Raw genomic sequence first — 15,989 nt, forward strand, 5'->3', positions numbered from 1 at the left:
TCTCATTATCTTGTACACCTCTATCAGGCGACCTCTCATCCTCCATCGTTCCAAGGAGAAGAAGGCCGAGGTCACTCAACCTATTCTCATAAGGCATGCTCCCCAATTCAGACAACATCCTTGTAAATCTCCTCTGCACCCTTTCTATGGTTTCCATATCCTTCCTGTAGTGAGGCAATTATAACTGAGCACAGTATTCCAAGTGGGATCCGACCAGGGTCCTATATAGCTGCAACATTGCCTCTCAGCTCTTAAACTCAATCCCACAATTGGTGAAGGCCAATGAACTATATGCCATCTTAACCGCAAAGTCAACCTGTGTAGCAGCTTTGTGTGTTCTGTGGACTGGGACCCCAAGATCCCTCTGATCCTCCGCACTGCCAAAAGTTTTGCCTTTAATGCCATATTCTGCCATTATAGTGTAGGGACTGCGGTCTGCAGTCAGGTACTCAGGATCACACAGCATAATGTTGCACGAACATTATTAGCAAAACACTCCGACACAAGACGGGTTTCATTTTGTTACAGACAGAAATGCCAGTTTGGTACTACAGGTAAACTGCATTTCTACATTGGTGGAGAAGTGTGCTGACACTCCTCGCTATCTGTAAAAACTGTGACGAGATGCTAAGGTGTATGCAATATGGACTGTGCCTTTAAAAAGAGAGAGAGTTGGTGTACACCGATTCAGAGAGAGAGAGAGAGAGAGAGAGAGAGAGAGAGAGAGAGAGAGAGAGAGAGAGAGAGAGAGAGCACCGAGCAGCTCGTGAGTCGCCATGGTTACGGAAGGGCGGGGCTATATAATGGGCAGCTGGCGTTCAGCATGTTTGGGATATATACAAGGTTAGCTAGATTTTCAGACAGACACACAGACACACGGAAGACACGGACAGAAATGCAGAAGAAATAGACACTGGATGAACTTTCAGTGCCCACGAAAGGGTGTGTTTTGATCGCAGTGTGGGAAAGGGGTGACCGGTGGAATGTTATCGGTGTGTTTAACCTTTGATAGCTTTACTGCGTGAAGGCGGTACTCTTTTGTGTGATCACAAAACTTTAACAGGACTTCGTAAGGCAACGGAGAGATCGACGACATCAGCTTACTTGGAAAACAAATCACCTCTCTCTCTCTCTCTCTCTCCTCAATTCTACTCAACTTAATATCACGAACTGAACTGACGTCATTCCTATACCATCGTAAGATTGTATCATTTACCATCTAAGCAGAAGAAGTTTGGGATTTTATATTTACAAACTTACATTTGCATAAACTCTGCTAACCTGTTTGATTTATCTGGTTTTATATTACGAGATTACGTAGATACTATTGAACAGTGTTTTATTTGTAACAATACCAGACTCCAGGTGTGTTCCATTTGTACTGGTTCTTTTAACCCGTTACAGGTTACATAACAAAACCGTTCCAACCCCTACATCACTCCGCATTTCTGTAAACCCCTTCGACCCCTACAGCACTCGGCATCTCTGCAAAACCTCCATCATCCACCCCTGTGCATACAGACGACAGCAGACCGGAGAAAGATACAGTCGTGTCAGATTGCATGGCTCATAAATCACTGTTGGCCAAAAGAAACTACAGACTGATCAAGGACAGGGGAAGCAGACAAACCAGTTCTCTCTGTTTTCCCCCATTTTGTTGGCTATGAACTGATTCTTGCACTGGAATAATTTAATCAGAGGAACTGAATGTGGACACAGGAAGCTTCAGGTAATGATCTGCTAAACCTGAGTCCATTCTCAAACAAATCGCCAATTGTTATGTGAAGGGCGTGGATTCTGAACTGATTCTTGACTCTCGGACAATCTAATCAGAGCAATAAACCTGAGACCATGCTCAGAAGAGTAGCTACTTGTTAAGACAAGTGTTCTCAACCCATTTTCCAGCTGGTCCAGATTCCGTTTCATGCTCCGATACCCATCATCACTGTTGACTGCACCCGTAATGTTGCTGTCAGCGACAGTGTGTAAATCTACGTGGTTTTAGTAGAAATAATAAAAGATACTTGTTGGTAAATACAGATTTTCTGTATCTCATTGATCATTGTTGCAAGGGATGATACTTGTCACAGTGTCGCCCATCATTGACATTGCCCACTAACAGGACGTGCCCTCTACACAGTGTTACCATCGGGAAGGAGATACAGAAGCCTGAAAGCTCAGGCTCAGCGATTCAGGAACAGCTTCTCTCCCCGCTGCCACCTGTATCTCAGTTTTGTTTTCTCTATATTTATTTATCCTGTATTTCATTGTACTGCTACAGTAAAGTTAACAATTTCGCGACGTATGTCTGTGATATTAAATCTGGTTCTGATTCTTTAAATGTACCTTTGAAACCTTTGATTCCGATGGAGATGCAGGGGGGGATGTGTTAGATCGAACTTACATTAGTTGAAAGCCTATCAGAACCTTGTGTATTGTGCTGTAATATTCCATGTTCTGTGTTCGACCGAGCGTACCGTATCTTGCTATAGTTAAGTAAATCGATTAATTATTTAGAGTTATGACGCCTTGCTCTTCCAGACGACTCTCAATGCGTCGGATAATAAAGGGCAGGAGAATTAAAAAAAAATAGGCCATAAATATCAATACCGACCGCTGGATGATCTCGATAGCTTTGCTTGGAAGGGACTTACCAAGTATTATGTAATGATGAATTGCCCTCGGTGCTCAGACTACCACGGTCATGGGGTATGAAGGGAAGTATCTGGACAAACAGGAACGTTAGCGATAGTCAGTATGGGCCAGTTCGTAGTAGGTCATGTCTAACCAATCTCACAGAGCTTTACGAGGTAGTTACCAGGAATGGTGTGGAAGGCAATGCAGTGGATGCCGTCTAACAGGGACTTCAGCCAGTAATTTCTCAAGGATCAGTATGGGAGGATGTTCGAGAAGGTTCCGTCGTTTGGCTTTTACGATGAGGTCGTAAATTGGATTCGCCATTGGATTCGTTGGGGAAGCTAGAGTGTGGTAATGGATGGTTGTCTCTCTGACTGCGGACCTGTGATGAGTGGAGTGTCCCAGGGATCGTTGTTGTGCCCGTTGTTATTTGTTATCTATATCAACTATCTGGATGATAATGTCGTTAACATGATCAGCAAATTTGCCGATGACAACAACATTGCGGGTGTGGTCGACAGTGATGAAGAGTACCGGAGCATGAAGCGGGATCTGGACCAGCTGGAAAAATGGGTTGAAAACTGTCAGATCGCATTTAACACAGACAAAATTTAGATTTTGCACTTTGGCGGACCAGACAGGGTTGGTCTGACACAATGAGAAATAGGGCACTGAGGAGTACGATAGGACAAACGAATCTGGGAATGCAGAACCATAATTCAATGAGAGTTGCGGCACAGTTAGACAGGGTCGTAAAAACAGCTTTTCGCACATTGGCCTTCATGGAACAAAGTACTGAGTGCAGGAGTTGTGACGTTACCTTGCTGTTGTTTAAGGCTTTATTGAGGCCTAATTTGGAAAACTGTGTGCGGGAAAGATGAAAATAAAGTTAAAATAATGCAGAAAAAATTACACGGCTATTGCCGGGACGGACTGAATATTTTTAATTAAAAGGAAAGATGACATATGTCAGCATTTTATTCCCGAGCGGGTAGAAGACAGAGGGGAGATTTGATAGAGGTATACAACATTATGAGGCGTATAGAGAGTGTAAATGCAAGCGGGGTTTATCCACTGATGTTGGGCGAGAATACAACTGGAGATCACGGGTGAAGGGTGAAATGTGAAATGTTTAAGTGAAACATGAGTGAAAACACTTCACTCAGAGGGTGGTCAGTGTGTAGACAGAGCTGCCAACACAAATGATAATTGAGATTCCGATGTCAACGTTTAGGAGTTGATTGGAGAAGTCCACGGATGAGAGGGATATGGATGGCCACGGTCCGGGTGAGGTCGATGGCAGTAGGCAGTTTAAACAACTCCTCCCGGACCTGACGGGCTGAAGACCCTGTTTCTGTGCAGTGGTTCCCTGTGGCTGACTGACTGTATGTCTAGGTTAGAACTTTAGTGTCTCACAGCACCGACCAATCTAGAGAGTCGTTGATACTGTTCGATCCCTCTGGCCTCGCACACACTAAAGCATGGAGACTGAGTTAATGGATGGTTATTGCATGAGAAGATGGAAACTTTTGAAGTTGTTTATTCTGCATTCCCCAATTGCCTGTGATGATTTTGAAGGAAGACAAGTGTAAGCCTGGATATTTGCTTTTCCTTCGTTGCGATTTTAGTTTGTGTAGATTTGTGTGTTTCATTTATTAATGATTTTAGATGGAGACACGGATTCCACACCGGCCATGTGGATTCAGGGTTAAATAGATCGAAATGTGAGCGTGTCTGCACTCGATGCGATAAAACCACGATTCAAAGGTAAATTGGCATTATGATAAAATGGTGTGTACTTCAATTGGGAATTTGAAATTGGCATTTTGCAAAGGCTGGTTATTTTAATGAGCAGCAAAAGCTGCTGCTGAACACTTCGAAATGCTGGTTTTAAGTTGTAGTGCTTTGAAGTCAATGTTGCATTTGCCCTGTAATACGTAAATGACAGGTCAGTTTAGACAACGTGCCGGTCCAGTCAATCGTTCAGCGATTTGCTTACGTCGTCAGTCTTAATTCCATAAATTATCCAGCTGCTGCTGTGTGTTCAGATTAAATCGACTATTTCCCTCAGACCTATTTCAGCAGTTTAACTGCAAACTCGAAATAAATTTATGAAGTGCACCGAAATTTCGACTCTGCATGCGGAACACGGCTGCCCGCTGGCTTCCATCCAGAATTCACTCTGTCTACGACATCATCTGCCTTCTGTTAGGAAGCCAATTCTGAATCAATGCAGCCAGGTTTCCCTCGATCCCATGCTTCCTGAATTTCTGAATGAGTCCACTTTGGGGAACTGATCAAATACTTGACCGTAATTAATGCACCCACATCGACTGATCTGATTCTTCTGTTTGTTTTATTTTCACTTTTTCAAATAATTCAATCTGACTCATAAAGGACAAAATGCCATGTTGTCTGTACTTAACCAGACTACGTTTCTCTAAATACTCGTAAATTCCTTCTTCAATAATACCCTCCAGTAGTTTACACACTACTGATGTAAGACTCCCTGGTCTATAATTCCAAGAAGTATCCCTATTATTTTTCGTCAACAAATGAATAACATTTTCCACCCTCCAATTTTCTAGTTCTACTTCCACGGCCTGCGAAGACACAAATATCCTGCCCAAAAGCACAACAATATCTGAGCTCACCTTCCAAAATTACCTGGAGTATATCCCTTCCGGTATCTGGGAATCATCTATCACCTGGAGTATATCCCTTCCGGTATCTGGGAATCATCTATCACCTGGAGTATATCCCTTCCGGTATCTGGGAATCATCTGTCACCTGGAGTATATCCCTTCCGGTATCTGGGAATCATCTATCACCTGGAGTATATCCCTTCCGGTATCGGGGAATCATCTATTACCTGGGGTATATCCCTTCCGGTATCGGGGAATCGTCTATCATGTTTTCCAAGTTTCTATCGCATCCTCTTTTCAGCGTCGGCATGTTCGAGCATATCTATCTTTTGCCGCTGTGTTCACATTGATCAATGTATTCAGTGAGGAGCTTCACTGCCTCCTTGGACTCCAGACACAAGTTTTCCTCTTTTACATCTGATCTGCCCACACTCTCTCTGGTCATCTTTCTGTTCTTCACTTATCTTAGTGCATCTTTACTCCGCTTCTAACTGTGAAGCCCATTGTTAAATTCATTTTCTATCTACATTGTGACTCGCCCTAAGCCAATCTGATCCTTTCTTCCTGAACCTTAAGTATCTTTCTTTCTTCCTCTTGACAAGCTGTTCCAATTTCTTGTCAGCAAGGGTTACTTTACGCTATCATCCTTTGCCTGCCTCAGTCAGACAAGTCTATACTGAACACATCTAAGTGTTTTGTGAATAAACTCCCCATATCTGTTGTGCATTTCCTTCAGTACATTATTTCCTTATTTACCATTCCATGTTCTGGCCAGTTAGCACCACACATCGCAGATCTCCAGTTCAATACATCTCATGCTCCCTGGTCATAACCCCGTGTACGGTAAATGGAGGGGAGCTTTGCCCTGTCGATCTAAAAATTTGACCTGCGGAGAGATCCGTCACCTGATCCGTTCCCTATTCTAATATTAGATCCGGTCTGGACTGTTGGCTAGATTGTCTTTCTTTTTTATATTGACATGAATCCTTCCAGCACACAACTGAGAGATTAGGCCAGACCGCAAGGGCAGGAATGGCTGCTGGACTTTCCCGGGTTCATATATTTCAAAATGAAATCAGATAAAAGAAAGTAAAGAGAGTCCCATTGAAACACGGGGAGAGTATGATAGCACGCAGAATCCGAAAGGAAGGAACCGTGGAGTGACTGTCTATTGATAGACTGGGAGTAGATCTCAGAGCAGAAAGGGAGCAATCACTGGTTTGTGAGCATTCTGTACAGACCGCAGACTCGCACCCCATCACCAAAAATTAAATATATATAAATAAATAAAATAAAATATATATATGTGTGTGTGTGTGTGTGTGTGTGTGTGTGTGTGTGTGTGGGTGGTGTGTGTGTGGGGGGTGGTTGGTGTGTGTGTTTGTGTGTGTGTTTGTGTGTGGGGGTGTGTGGGTGTGTGTGGTGTGTGTGTGGGTGGTGTGTGTGTGTGTGTGGTGTGTGTGTGGGGGGAGGTGGTGTGTGTGTTTGTGTGTGTGTGTGGGGGGGGTGTGTGTGTTTGTGTGTGTGTTTGTGCGTGGGGGTGTGTGGGTGGTGTGTGTGTTTGTGTGTGTGTGTGTGTGTGGGTGGGTGGTGTGTGTATGTGTGTGTGTGTGGGTGGTGTGTGTGTGTGGGGGGGGGGGGTGTGTTTGTGTGTGTGTTTGTGCGTGGGGGTGTGTGGGTGGTGTGTGTGTGTGTGTGGGTGGTGTGTGTGTGTGGGTGGTGTGTGTATATGTGTGTGTGTGTGTGTGTGTGTGTGGGTGGTGTGTGTTTGTGGTGTGTGTGTGTGTGCGTGTGTGTGGGTGGTGTGTGTGTGGGGGGTTGGTGTGTGTGTGTGTGGGTGGTGTTTGTGTGTGTGTGTGTGTGGGTGGTGTGTGTGTGTGTGGGTGTTGTGTGTGTGTGTGGTGTGTGTGTGCGTGTGTGTGTGTGTGTGTGGTGTGTGTGTGTGTGTGTGTGTATGGTGTGTGTGTGTGTGTGTGTGTGTGTGTGTGTGTGTGTGGTGTGTGTGGTGTGTACACACACACAGATACAGAAACAGCGCGGAGATGCGGAGATATATTTTGGACAGGTGCCGTATTAACAAGCTGTTGTCACAGGGAGCTTAAATTTCGATAAAATTCATCGGCACTTCCTCGCGTTAAAGGGTTTAGATATGACTGAATTTCGCAGTTGCGTCCAGAAATGAGTCCTGGCACAATTATCGGACTGGCGGAATGGAGAACAAGCCCTTCTGGATCCTGCACCAGAAAAGGAGAAGGATCAAGTAATAGATCTCTTCGCGGGTCAACTATACGAAATGTCCGATAACTACATCGGGATAGATGCAGACTGTATTTAATTGGTGCTATTGGGTAACAACTTGGGAGCCGAATTCGGGAGAGGGTTTGCTCCTTGAAGTGCACAACAGGTGATTCTTTGTCGACTTGCATTGGGGTTGAGTATAGACTTGTCTCATTGAGGCGAGTTCAGGACGGTAGTGTAAAGTAAACCTGGTTGACAACGATATTGAACCCCTCGTCATGAAGAAGAAAGAAAGATATTTGAGAGTCAGGAAGAAACGATCAGGCAGGGCTATGGAATGTCACAATGTAGCCTGGACGGAAACGAACAATGAACTTAGAAAGGGACATGAGGCGTCCTTGGAAAGTCGCATTAAAGTACGAGAAGAACAGGAGGGTGACGAGACAGAGGGTGGTACAGTTGAGAGATAAAATGGTAAGCATGGGTCTGAAGTGCAAGGAAGCAGTGAAGGTCCTTAATGATACTTTGCTTATATATTCAACAGTCAGCGGGACCTTGATTAATGCGGATTAAGCGTAACAAAACATAGATATAATGACGGTAACAATTATGCGCTGGAAACTTATAAAACATTAAAATAATCATTCGCCTTTTCTAGAAGGGAGATACGTTGTTGAAAGCAGGCGAAAATATTGCTGCCAATTGGGGCATGATATTTGTGGTCTCACTATCCACAGAAGTAGTACCGGAGGATGGGAGGGTGACAAATGTTTTTTTCTTTGATCTAAGAATTCCCTGAAGATTGTACTGAGAGTTACAGGCCAATGAGTCTTCCGTGAGTTGTTGGCAAGCTATTGGAGAGGATTTTTAAGGAGGAAATTTATGAGTATCTCGAGAAACGTATTCTGGTTGGGGATAGGCAGCGTGGTTTTGTAATGGATGGTCATCATTTATGCCCATGACTGATTCTTTGAAATTGAAAAAAAAATACCGCTTAAGTCCGAAGTCGATGTGGGATGTATTAACTCTGTAAGGTGTTTGACCGGGCTAGTCATGGTAGGCACGTTCATAAAGTTAGATGGCATTCCATCTAGGGAAACCTGGTTTCGTGGACTCAGAATTAGCAAATTGGCAGATTAAATAGTAATTGGAGGGAATTCTGCCTGGAGGACAGGGACCAGCGATATTCCGCAAGAAGGTATAAAGTTTAGTACAGTTTACTAGTTTATCTCGACTCTGCTGTTACAGTGCTCTGAGAGGCAGACTGTAATCTGACCATCCTGCAGCACTTGGATAATTTACTGATGTCAGCAAAATGGTGAATTTCAGGATGGAACCGCACGTTATACTGTATAATCTGAAACCCCGTTTACATAGAACAGGGCGGATGCTACATTAACATCAAAACAACCTTTTCCAATGGAGGCCCCAAAGTCGACATTTAGCAGCATCTTGTGGTGCTATCCAAATATATCGGATGATGCAGTATAACGTGCAGTTGCATTCTGAGATTCAGCGTTTATCTAAGTGCTGCAGGATGGTCAAATTAAAGTCTGACCAGGCAAGTGAACCAGCATTCCAACATGCCAAAATCAAATTCCTAATTCGAGTACAAATGCATTTATCCTAATACCAATTTCCCTTTGAATAGTGGGTTTATCATACATGGGTACCTTTTTACCACGATTCTACCTGGCCGGTGTGAAATCGGCGACTCCCTCTGAAATCAATAACAAGGCAGACAAGTAAATGAACACAATATAACTACACAGGTACATGTAAAACAAAGTGCAAGCATGCGCTTTTCTACGTTCAAAACCGTTGCAGATAACTGGCGCATACAGAATAAACAGTTAAATACCAGAGTGTAATCCCTTATCAGATATTCCAAGGACCAGAGGAAAGAAAGATCGGGGTGGTTGCGGCCCACATACACTGACACTTCATGTAATTTCGGAAAGACCCACTCTCTGAAATTCAGCTCAGTACCTGGAAATGCATTTCACTCAACGAACCAGACTTTTCCAGACAGTCATATCCTGTGATGAAACAGAGGATTAATTCAAACATCCTGTCAATACAAACCTAACAAAGACACGACTGCTTTCCGTTCATTTACGATCGAATTACCTCTCCTTGTTTGTCAAGGGAACCCGCAAACGTCCTGTCCTCGTGAAATATTTTACAATCTCAGTGCATTCACATTATAAACTTTTGCAGATCACGTCGTACTATTAAGTGTTGAACAGTTCACAGCTAAGCAATAATTAGATTCATTCAAACATTTAAGAAATCCTTTCGAGTTTCAAGCATATGGACGCTGGAGGCTATGTATCGTCTCAAGTTGATATTCAACAATTTAAAACATGCAGTCATCGCGTCACCGAATCCCCAGCGGCTTCCACGTTTTCTGGCCTCTAAATTCCGCTCAAACATAGGATGTAATTTAAATGAAAGTTTTGCTGTATAGAGTCATGTTTAGTAATCCCCATAACCACCGCTGAATGAATATATATTTAACAGGGTACTGGTCTCGGCCCGAAACGTCGACAGCGCTTCTCCCTATAGATGCTGCATGGCCTGCCGCGTTCCACCAGCATTTTGTGTGTGTTACTGGGAACATTTGCCTACCAAACCGGTCCGGAACTATCGCCTTTATCATCTAATTAAAGGTATATTACTTTAGTGTGTGTCCTCCCTCATATACTCACTCCTGCACTTACTTATTCACACGCGATAACTTTGTACTGAGTCCCCATGCTGAATACTCCATACTCCATACTGAGTCTCCACTCCGTGGGTGTAATGACAGACCGATGAAACATTACCAGAGATTTTCTATGTTGTCAGTGCTGCGACACACTAACGTTCCGAACGAAATTTATGTGACTTCTGGCTCTAAAATGTCTCGATGTAATGTTGATTAATTAAGCGCTTAGAACACCATTCATGGATCTGACGTAAATGTGGTCAGGTGCTTGGAGCTTGTCTGGTTAGCACGTCTAGCGGTATCCTCTGTTAATACCTAGAAGTGACGTAACGGATTATTTAATTCTTCACTTACTCACCTATCCATGTATTTTCGCACAGTCCAGTGTGGAGAATGTAATTCTGGAACTTTACAAGGCAGCTAAGTGTTCTGGCACAAAGGCTTCTGGGTGAGGCAGAAAGGATGCAGTGCATGGTATATTCTGCTTTCATATTCCTGCCTCTGTCTCCTTCCGTTGCGACTTTCTCGCTGGTCGCACGTGGGGAAGGGGATGGAAGAAGGTAGAATAGTCCTGTTTGAGTACTGGCAGGAGGTGTTTGGAAGTGGGCTGCCTATCGTTGTCATAACCAAGAGGAATTGCACCACTCCTGATTTAAATCAGTATACATTGCACTCAATCCTTCCACATCGCTACAAGCTGATTTGCCTCTTATCGCTCACTCTTCTTTCACAAACCATCAGAAACTGATTCAAATACATTATTTTCTCGCTCCTCGCACCCGCCCTCCTCGCAAATATGTTGCCCTCTCCTTAAGGTGGACAACTTCTCTTCAAGAAGAGTCTCCACGTCATGGAAAACATTATTGCTTCTTATAATCGGTCCCGCTGCACTTCAGTTTGCTGCCGCCATTCTACCCAATTCTCAATTAAGCATCCTTTCTCTCTGGTTTCGTTTACCCTCCTTGCCTCACATTGTCCCATAGGTAATCATCCAAATCTTTATCACAGCTTCTTTATTTTCCTTCATTCACCATGACCAGTGGAGTCTCCACTCTGAGACTTTGCGTTACCCTCTTCTCAATTACAAAACAGGCAAGTTCTGAGATTGATGTTATAGGTACAGGGGACTTTTATTTCCCAAGTATTGAGTGAGAGAACCAAGTGGCTAATGGATTACAGGGAAGTGAGTTCATTATGTTATTGAATTGCTGTTTTTTTGACGCGGTATGTTAATGCACCGATAAGAGGGGAGGTCTGTCTAGATTTGAAATTCTGCAACAATTCAGGATAGAATTTTGAGTGTAGAAGTTGATAAACCTTTCCAATCTCTCGAAACTTTCGCCTCAGTAGAGAATTCCTGGGTTATATGTCATAGGGGTCTGTCAAGTGTATTTAAAATTTGAGAGGAATGTTCAATAATGAATGAGGATGGAGAGAGGTGATCAAGACAGTTCACTGGTCAACTTGGTTGAAACTGGTTCAAGCGACAATCAGTCACTGAACATACTGAGGTCAATCGACCTGTCGTAGAAAGTGCTTGGACCAAGAGGAGCAATCGAGATAAAGTAGACGGCGAGAAAGAATGTATAGTAGAGACACCAATTAATAATTTTCGCCGGTATTCATATTCGAAAAGGGGTTTGCAGTGGCGGATTCAAAAAGGCAAGGGAAAATTCTGCTGCGACTCACCAGAAATGTAGCCGATATCCTAATGGAATTAAATGAGAACAACTCTGCGGGGCTGAGTGAGGCTTGTGGAGAGAAAGGGGAGAGAATACTTAGTCCAAAGTTATAACTTTTTGGGGAACAATTCTGAGATGCCAGATGATAACAGGGTTGCAGAAGTGGCCCCAGCACTGAACAAGAACAGAACACTGTGGCTCAGAGAGACACGAATATCAGCCAACGATAGGCAGCCATTTTTCTGCTGGAAAGGCGATGGTCTAAATTAGTTTGCCCGACATGTGTTATTATGAAGAGCACCGTGATCGGGTGGGAAATGTGTATTTACCCCTCAGAGGGAGAGTGGTCACAGATCGGAAACAAGATGCACGGATGTGGAGGCAGAGTTAAGATGCCACTAAACGACTCCTTCGCACGCATCTTCGGAAAATGCTCTCTTACCATCTGTCATGTTTTCATTTTTCCTTTTCAGGGTTCTTTCGAAGACCTTGACCTGGAGTTACACGCTGACTTCGGTTCTTTGCGGGAATGGGACTGGAGTATCAGAACTGTCCGCTATCCGATATGCCAAGGGTTCGGCCTGAAAGTCTCGGCCGCACTTGGAAGCCTGAGATCTCGGGGCTCTGGAGATGGCCGGATCGAGGGTCGGCGTCACGGCAGGAGACCCGTGTGTCACCGGTGAGGCCGGAAACACTTTTGCTGTGGGCCAGAAGACCCGAGAGCTTTACTGTCTTCGGGCACGGATCTCGGTTGCTGTTATGTCTCCCACTCGCCGTTAAAATTGGGGTCACGTCCCTCTCCCTTATTAGGGGGAGAGAGAACCTGTGGTTTGTCGAATGCCGGGTGTAACGAGAAGTCTTTGGGGTATCTGCAAGTCTGTGTCTTTGCTGTTGCCTACCTCACGTTTGTGCTCGGTGCTGGTGTTGACGCATTTTGCCGGGATTGTTGCTCGCTGCCGCACTCGGGGAGAGGGGAGCTGGGAAGAGGGGATTTGGAGTTCTCACGTTTAACCGTCGTTCACTCTTTGGGGCACTTCTCTGTTTTCGTGTATGTTTGAGAAGGAAATGCATTTCAGGATGTATATTGCATACAATTCTTTGAATTGAATTGGACCTTTCAAATTATAATCCTTTGACACCTAGCGAAGCTAAGTAGCCTCACAGTATGTCAGAAGTATCTGGATAGTGAGACAACGACCAATCCTGATCAAATTCTGGTAAACGAATTCAGATTACCTGAAAAAAAGCGGCACCGCTACTTTGTAACTGTCATGGTCCGGTCCGTGAAATTCGCGTTCTGGCTCATAGCCCGGTCCGTGTACTCCGGACTCCGCGTCTTCCGGCTGTCCCTTGTCTCATTTGGGCTTAATCGGAGGCACCTGTTTCTCGACTTGTGGCCGGGAATTTAAGTGGCCCTGGGTTCGAGGCGGGTGGCTGTTTCTTCTTGTCAGAATCCTGTCCTTTTCTCTGTGGGGTTTCTGTAGTCAGTATCCTTTCCTTGCCTCTGTGTGGTTTTCGTGCCGTCGGTATCCTGTCCTCGCCTCCGTGGGGTAAGTCAGGCCGTCCTTGCCATTACCCTACGGTGTGATCTGTCCCTCCCGGTCCTTGCCTCCGTTGGGTAAGTCAGGCCATCATTGCCGTTACCCTAAAGCTGGACTGTTCCCTTCCATCCCTACGCTTGAAGCCCTGCCCTGCAAACTGTGCCTGGAGCCTTGCTTCGCCTCGCCTTGTCTTGCCTTAATAATAAGATTATTAAGGGGTCGGACGCGCTGGAGGCAGGAAGCATGTTCCCGCTGATGGGTGAGCCCGGAACTAGAGGCCACAGATTAAGAATAAGGGGTAGGCCATTTATAACTGAGATGCGGAAAAACGTTTTCACCCAGAGAGTGGTGGATATGTGGAATGCTCTGCCCCAGAAGGCAGTGGAGGCCAAGTCTCTGGATACATTCAAGCGAGAATTAGATAGAGTTCTTATAGAAAGCGGGTTCAAGGGACATGGGGAGAGGGCAGGAACGGGGTACTGATTGTGTATGATCAGCCATGATCACAGTGAATGGTGGTGCTAGCTAGAAGGGCCGAATGGCCTACTCCAGCACCTATTGTCAATTGTCTATTGCCTCTGCCTGGAGCCTTTCCACGCTTAGCCTTGCCTCTGCGTGGAACTTTGCCTCGCCTTGCCTCTGTCTGGAGCCCAGCACTGTTTGGAACAGTCTCATTATGTCCACGCCTCCGCCAGGTAGGTCCGGCCGTTTTGCCGCTACCTAGCGTTTGAACCTGTTTCGTTGTTTTCAGTGTTCTGTGTAATGTGTCCCGGACCTACGTACTGTATCCAAGGAGAGTTCCCGGTTCGGTTTTCCATGTTCCTGTCTCTCCTTCGGTTCCGTATTCTGCGTTCCTGTTCTTCCCTGATCAAGGCTCTGCGTTCCTGTCTCTTCCTCGACCAAGTCAAGGCTTCGGAGTCTCGTCCAGTCCCAGTCACGTCCAAGATCCTTGTCCTGTCCAAGCCAGAGCTTTGTGTTCTCGTCTTGTCCATGTGCCTCGCCCAGCCCAGGAATACCTTGCCCAGCCCGGTACTGGGGTTTCCTTGTCCTGTGCTGGGGTTTCCTTGTCATGTCCAGGAGTCTGACGTCCAGTCCTGTTGCCTCTCCTCGTCCTGTAGCCTCGTCTTGTCCTCGCCTGGTTCTGGAGTCCGAGACCGAGTCAAGACCCGGATTCTGGGTCCTTGTCCAGTCTCTGGCTCGGAGTCCAAACCCAGGCTTCTAGTTCCCAGTTCCATGTCCTGGTTCTGCTATCCTCGTTATTCCTAGCCCAAAGTAGCAGAGTGTGTAGGAAGTGAATCCCCGTTATCCCTAACCCACGGGATTGAGTCATGGGTGCAAGTGTGCCAATTTTCAACATGGAGATGACAGGGCGGTGAAAGATCAATTAGACCATGGAACTTTATGCGAAATACTGGCCGTTATTTAGGATTATATGGTACCGGGGCAGGAAGAAGTCATGGGCATCATCAGAGTAACAACGAAAGATAATTCAGCCGGAATAAGAAAAAAAAAACAGCAGTTTGTTCCCTATCGTTGTGAGGTGTCTAGTTGGAAGATGAGATGCCATTCTTCTCATTTGTGTTATGCATACGATGGCAGTGGAGAAGGCCCCAGACAGAGGAAAGAAGTCCGAATATCAGTGGATTAAGCATTAAATTGTGATGAGCTCAGGATCAACCATGCTCGCAGTCCGAGCAATTCCAGGTTGTGTTTTATTTCACAATGTAGTTGAGACATCATTGTGAACACTGAAAGTGCAGTAGACTCGGTCGGCAGGGCACAGCCCTAACAAGCTAATTAAGGTCTGAAACCTTGGTCAAAGTTATCTCAGAGCTCAAATCTCTTGCGGTGCCCAAACTTCTGAATGGTGCTCCATTCCTATTTTTCACTGTAAAATTGTACAAAACAAAAATTAATTCACTAAACTTGCTTAAAATGATGAAAAAAGTTTCATCTTTAACTTTATGACTTCTGGATATCATTTCAACTTCTCTTCACTTAAATATTCACAGTAACATACATTTTGACGAGTGGTGCCCCAGACTTTTGTACGCCACTGTATGTCGCTAATAATAGTTTAGCTTCTGTGTGTAACACCCTCTGGTCCTCCGCTTCAAGGAGAGAATGACAGATTCTCCGCTGATATCGGAAATGTTCTCTGTTCGGAAATTTCCTGGTGAAACACTTGTGCAGCGGCTCCACAGCAATCACGTCCATCACTCACGGGGAGCAGAAAATCAGACTAATAATATATATTATTGCATCATGACTTTTCCCGTCCGTGACGGCATCTGTTCAGAACGTATTGGATGCCCCATTGTAAATCTGCTTCCATACCTTTATTGATGTTTGGACTTCCATTTCTTTCTTCGTGTCCACATCAGCACTCCCGAGAAACCCGTCACTCTTTGTGAATATCCCAGCCATACTCACCCATGGAAGGTAACCTCGTACCTCAATATCGACCCCTGTCTACCCTTCGCTGACTAACTGACAAAATGACTAATTTAATCCCACAACCGACGACCCATTGGAT

At 45.0% G+C, this 15,989-nt stretch overlaps 1 long non-coding RNA gene across 1 annotated transcript in view; it reads right to left on the bottom strand.

Annotated features, from left to right (window-relative positions):
* The window catches only part of LOC140721792 (uncharacterized), a 284,490-nt gene that overhangs the window by 201,034 nt on the left and 67,467 nt on the right, over nucleotides 1-15,989 (bottom strand). The window lies entirely within an intron of this gene.

This window comes from Hemitrygon akajei, unplaced genomic scaffold (assembly GCF_048418815.1).
Source record: "Hemitrygon akajei unplaced genomic scaffold, sHemAka1.3 Scf000061, whole genome shotgun sequence".
NCBI classification, from domain to species: domain Eukaryota; kingdom Metazoa; phylum Chordata; class Chondrichthyes; order Myliobatiformes; family Dasyatidae; genus Hemitrygon; species Hemitrygon akajei.